This window comes from Coregonus lavaretus, assembly GCF_964263955.1.
Source record: "Coregonus lavaretus genome assembly, chromosome: 29".
NCBI lineage: Eukaryota > Metazoa > Chordata > Actinopteri > Salmoniformes > Salmonidae > Coregonus > Coregonus lavaretus.
Window position 1 is genome coordinate 19,193,842 of NC_140016.1, and position 6,704 is coordinate 19,200,545.

Here is a 6,704-nt window from a genome sequence, read left to right on the forward strand (position 1 = left end):
TATACTATTGGATGGAACAATTTGTTGAATCATTTCAATGACCTCTGAACTGACTTTCTCGTGTGATTTGATCATCCACACTGGAAATTTTAGAAACAAGGGCTGAGGATTTTAAGATAGTTCATTTTACCGAGTTGAGGGTAATTTATAATACTGTGAAAATTGTGAAGAAGTTTATTATTTGGTAATAATATATATATATGATTCGAACCATAAAAGAACAAGAGAGAGAGAGAGCTTTACCTGAATGAGGGATGCCTGTTGCTAGTCAATTGTACTAATCTTGGATTACTTTAGGGGATAGAAGTAAGTTGATGTATTATCAAATATTGTCATTTTAATTTAGGCAATGTTGGTGTTTTGTTTTTGAAAGTATGAATCACGTTGTGACTCATGTGTTCAGAAAAAGGGGTAGTAATGATGGTAAGAGGATTTATTGGTACATTTGCATATTGTATTAAGAATATGAGCAGTAGTAAGTAATGTGTTACGGGTTAGATTAAAGGTTTTAGGGGAAAATGTATTTGTGGTATAAGGCAGAATTTAGAGGAGGCCTTTAGAGGGACTTTTCTAACGCAGAGGAGGAAGAGTGCACCGCTTCGGCGGAGCATTGTTTTGTTTTGTCTGTGTGTTTTTGCAGCAGGGACTATTGGTACGCTGATAGAAGGACACAATCCACAGAGAGATGGTGATAAATGGAGAAGGACTCTGCATGATCATAGAACTAGTGAAGGAAGAAGGTTCATGCATCGTCACATAGTCTACACCAACGGAGGTATGGATAGAGGGGAGGTTGACCAGGTATCATGTCAAGCACTGCAACAGATTGCTACGAGGAAACTGGCGATCTAGAGATGAGGGAGATGAGGCTGCTGTTGATGACAATTATCAGGTGATGGAAGACGATGTCAGAGGAATGATACTGATGAGCTGTGGGTTATGGCTGATTACCTCAGTGAAGGCACAGAGCTATAGACCTCCAAGAATTTCAAGTTCTTCCAGATTTTCAGGAATCAACTGTCTGTCATTCCCTTCGGTTACATGTATTTAAAGGGTTTATCTAATAGAAATGGGGAAGTATATTAGAGTAATTGGTATTAGGAATAATTGTGAAACATAATAATTTGTCATATGGTCAATGATTGTATGGATTTATTGGATTAGAAATGTAATCAATTAAAATGTTATGTTTGTCTTCTAGTGAGATAAATACAGATGGTGTCTTGATGCATAGCAGGGATAATTTGGACTAGCATGGTGTGAACATAAATTAATAAAAGTAACAAAATTATGAACCGGCTGAAGATGAATATCAGAGGCGTTGAAGTTGTTTTTGTAAAATACCACTTCTACATGCAACTGGTCTGTAACAAACAATCGAAGACATCAAAGGATTTTCTCATGTTATTATCTCAAAGGAGTGGGAAAGGAGTCCACCATTGAGTGAGAATGGAGAAATATATGTTCAAATGCAACATTTTTTAATGGTGTTGGCATAATGGTTGGCAAATGGACAAGACAATGAGGTTGTGGAGTTGGTGGTGACTCGAATGAGACATCGAAGTTGTGACATTGTCATGGGCAAGTCATTTTGAAATGTCTGAAGGTCTGAAGAACATAATGAAGAGACGCAAGAAGATTTAAGTGCCGGGAGAAATAAAGGGGTTGCTTAGCTGTGTTGATAGTAAAATTGGGTTTATCTAAATTTGATAATTTGGGTAGTAAGTATATATACTGCTAAATTAATAGTATTAAGAATGCATTGAGATAATGATCTGTATTTATTATCAGGATGAGGAAGGTCATAATTGAATTATGGATGTTTATAATGTATGTTAATATAAGTGTAAATTCTGACAGTTGTAATGGGTGATAAAGTTGAGGGTTTTAATTGTCATTGTTAAAGATAAAGTGAATCAATAAGGATTGTCATTTTAAATTTGGTTGAGTTAAGTAATTTGGTTGGTTATAATTTATAAGATGAATGAGTGATTTAAGTGAATCATTAGTATGTATTAGTATAGAACTGTTTTATATAGATATTATGGGTTAAAAACAGTGATACAATATGGTAATATCTTAGGATACACTTATATGATTTATTTTGAGTAGACATTTTTTTATCATACTGTTTGAAACATGGAAGTTAAGGTGAGGATCGTGAATGAAATCATGAATATGTTGATTAATTGAGTTAACGTATTAGCATATTAGTCATTATATACATTTGAAGTATTGGGTGATATTGATATGGATGTTTAGAGTGGTAAATATCTATGTTGCTAGGCAAGTACTTAATTGGTTATTATCATGGGGTTATGATATTTTCATATGATCTGATTTTGGTAGAATTTTTAAAGCATGAATAGTTTAGGGATGTAATGATTTAACAGGGAGTGAAAATATAGTGTTATAATGTGTATGTCATATCAGGAATAATAGGAGATTAAAGTCGGAGTTGAACATTGTATCTTTTAACAATCTTGGATTTTTAAGCAATTGGGTCGTAGATGTTACTCATTAGACTATGTAAGTGATAATCACATAGCATTGGATGCTATTATAGTAGATAAAGAGGGAATGTATGTGATTATATGGGGGATACATGTTGGACTTTAAGATTAGGAAGGTATTGGGAATTTAAATAAAGCTATGGGGAATATTAGAGACATATAGGAAGGTATTAGGAGTATGAATAGAGATGTATCAGTCAGTATAAATGCAAGGAGAGAAAGGATAAATTATTCATTTATACGTTATTCCAGGTTAGAGTACATTGATAATGTTGATTGAGGAATGAGGAATGTTAAGTTGGAAATGTATAAAGTGGAATGAGGTTTACAGGATTGAAGATGTGGAAAGAAGTCTATCTCAGTAGATCAGATAGCGCCCCGAGTGACCAGAGAAAAGCTTGGGGTTCATCTGTATTGAAGATGGATGAAGAAGATTGAAGTTATTTTATTTTGATATATTCATTTGAATATATTATAATATACATGTAACTTAGTAATGGTTATGTATCTTTGTATTTGTGGGGATGATGTCATTATGGTTACAATTTATTTCTATGAATGTTTTCTTGGTAGCATGTATAAGATGATGGGTCAGTTATCTAGCATAGTTAAGAATCTAATCATATATGTATACTACTGATTGGAGAACATTTGATTTTATGTGAATTTTATGTGAAGTGTTGGGGGTTAAGTAATGTTATATTTAATGAATTGTTACTTACCATAGACATAAAAAAATATGGATTGATATGATGAGGGTATGAGGCCATTTCATATGAGTGTGTAACTAGTTTAAAGTTAGTAGAGAGAAGTGGTTCTGGGTGACTAAGTTTGGGGTAGTAAATTCCAATCTGTCCAAGGAAGATAGTGGGGTTTATATTAGAATGATGTTCGGAGGGAACGTCCTGCTTGGGGGTAAGAGGTCATGACATAGAAGGTGTAGTGCTCATTGATGATGGCCAGATGTGGTTGAGGAAATGTGTAACCAAGAGTATAAAAGATGTGAGATTTGTGTATGTGGGCAGTGCAACTGACAAGGGGGCAAGGCTATGTCTGTTTGTTAGATGAACCCACAGGCTCGTGATCAAATAAATGCTTGGTAAAATCTCCACAGAATATCTAAGTAAATTCTTACATCTTGAACTTCTTAATACCAGAAATTCATCATAACAGTCAGGATGATATCTATGAGGGTGCCCATGTTTACGGATTTAGGGTTGTACCTGGTAGGTTCCTTGATAATTTGTGTGAGATTGAGGGCATCTAGTTTAGATTGTAGGATGGCCGGGGTGTTAAGCATATCCCAGTTTAGGTCACCAAGCAGTACGAACTCTGAGGATAGATGGGGGGCAAGCAATTCACGTATGGTGTCCAGGCACAACTGGGGGCTGAGGGGGGTCTGTAGCAAGTGGCAACATGGACATTTCTGAATTTTTGGTGGCTTTCCTAAGCCAAGATTCAGACACTGCTAGAACATCAGGGTTGGCAGAGTGTGCTAACGCAGTGAATAACTCAAACTTGGGGAGGAGACTTATGATGTTAACATGCAAGAAACCAAGGCTTTTACGGTTACAGAAGTCAACAAATGATAGCGCCTGGGGGGTAGGAGTTATACTTGGGGCTACAGGGCCTGGGTTAACCTCTACATCACCAGAGGAACATAGGAGGAATAGAATAAGGATACGGCTAAAGGCTTTAAGAACTGGTCTTCTAGTGCGTTGGGTACAGAGAAAAGGGGCAGATTTCCGAGCATTGTAGAATAGATTCAGGGCATTATGTAGAGACAAGGATATGGAAGGATATGAGTACAGTGGAGGTACACCTAAGCATTGAGTAACTATGAAAGAGATAGCATCACTGGAGGTACTGATTGAGACGGTCTCCGCGTGTATAGGGGGTGGGACAAAGGTGCTCTCTGAGGCTGGTTGAGCTGAACTTGGGGCTCTACAGTGAAATTGTATAATAAGAACTAACCCAAACAGCAATAGGCTAGGCATATTGACATGGGAGAGAAGCATAACGCAATCACAGGTGTTATTCGAGAGGGCTAAGACTGGTAATGGCAACGAAAGTTTGGGCTGAGGCTAAACAGATAAACAGGATGGGGTACCGTGTAAAGGAACAGTCCAGCAGACATTAGCTGTGTAGCTGAGTGATCATAAGGTCCAGTGAACAGCACTAAGTAAGTCCGGGAGCAGATCGTAGGCTGCTAAAGCACAGGCGAGCAGGAGGCACGGCTGTTGATTGCGCGTTCTAGAGGGCCGGGGCTAGCAGATGGATCTTCGTGGTCGTCGCAACGGGAAGCCTGTTGAAACCACATCAGATGATTACGTCGGCAGACCAGTCGTGATGGATCGGCGGGGCTCCGTGTCGACATTAGGAGGTCCCGTCCGGTTGACAGAGAGGTAGATAGCCGGGAGATGGGCCTGGCTCGAGGCTAGCTCAAGGCTAACTGGTACGTCGGGAAGTGGTGATTAGCCAACAACAGCCATTCGGTTGCAGCTAGCTAGTTGCGATGGTCCGGTGTTAAGGTCCAGTGATTCAGTGATTCCGGCAGAAAATCCGATATGCTCTGGGTCGATTGCACGCTGTGCTGACTGGCCGATAATTGTCCAGGCTAGAGCTGGCTGGTAGGTAGTGCAGGCCACGGACAGTGGTGAAGACCGCTAACGGTGGCTAATAGCAAGTAGCTAGTTAGCTGGCTAGCTGGCTAGTTTCAGCCGTAGGTTCTTGATAAAAATAAAGAAATAATAGAAAACGTTCCACATTGGGTGAGGCGGGTTGCAGCAAAGTATATTTAGTTAAAGGATGGAAAGTGAGATAGAGAAATATATACGAATATAAGACAAAAAAAAAACTGGCTATTTACACGAGGACACAACACAATACACGACCGCACTACTACGCCATCTTGGTATCAGAGGGGTAGTGTGTTAATATAGCACTGTGCCATGCCAGGGCATGGTCTGTGTGGAAGATTAAGTTGCTTATGTTCCCATTTTTATAATAGTCAGCAAAAAGTGTCTCTTGATTTTCCATAAGGAGCTTCTTTTTGTACTCTTTTCGTGCCTTGTCATCAATCAATTTCAATCAATTTTATTTTATATAGCCCTTCTTACATCAGCTAATATCTCGAAGTGCTGTACAGAAACCCAGCCTAAAACCCCAAACAGCTAGTAATGCAGGTGTAGAAGCACGGTGGCAAGGAAAAACTCCCTAGAAAGGCAAAACCTAGGAAGAAACCTAGAGAGGAACCAGGCTATGAGGGGTGGCCAGTCCTCTTCTGGCTGTGCCGGGTGGAGATTATAACAGAACCATGCCAAGATGTTCAAAAATGTTCATAAGTGACAAGCATGGTCAAATAATAATCAGGAATAAATCTCAGTTGGCTTTTCATAGCCGATCATTAAGAGTTGAAAACAGCAGGTCTGGGACAGGTAGGGGTTCCATAACCGCAGGCAGAACAGTTTAAACTGGAATAGCAGCAAGGCCAGGCGGACTGGGGACAGCAAGGAGTCACCACGGCCGGTAGTCCCGACGTATGGTCCTAGGGCTCAGGTCTCTCAGTTGGCTTTTCATAGCCGATCATTAAGAGTTGAAAACAGCAGGTCTGGGACAGGTAGGGGTTTCGTAGCCTCTGTTTTACATCCAGAGGGTACTGTATGCTAATAATCTCTGTGCAGCGGGAGGGGGCTTCAAAGGCCTCTGCATTTGGGTGGGGTAGGCTGTGGAACTCTCCTACCATTGCTGGGCTCAAGGGCTTTAACACCTCTCACTTCACACCTCAGTGCTAATTGAAGTTGCAGTCCAAAATGTACTGCCTAGCAAGCTTGGTAGACTTAACTTAGCATTCAGTCCTTATAAGTAAAATATATAATTGTAATGTATTTGTCTTATTGGCTTTAAAAATAGCTTCAGACTAAACATTACTCACTCAGTTCCATGTTGGATGGGGTTTTCAGGTTTCTGTTGTTTGTTTGCCAGTGCTGTATAGCTTGGAAATAAGAATCTTTGGTAGTAGGAATCTTTCCAGGTAATTTTGGCCAAAATCAGGTTGCCAAAAACGTTAATAACGATGAAATTGTGAAAAATATTAATAACATTCCATCCATGAGGCCAAAGAGGGCGCTTTTGTCGTTGACTGCAGGAAAGGGCTACCCCTTGCTTAACCTTTTCTCTCTCCCTGTCTCC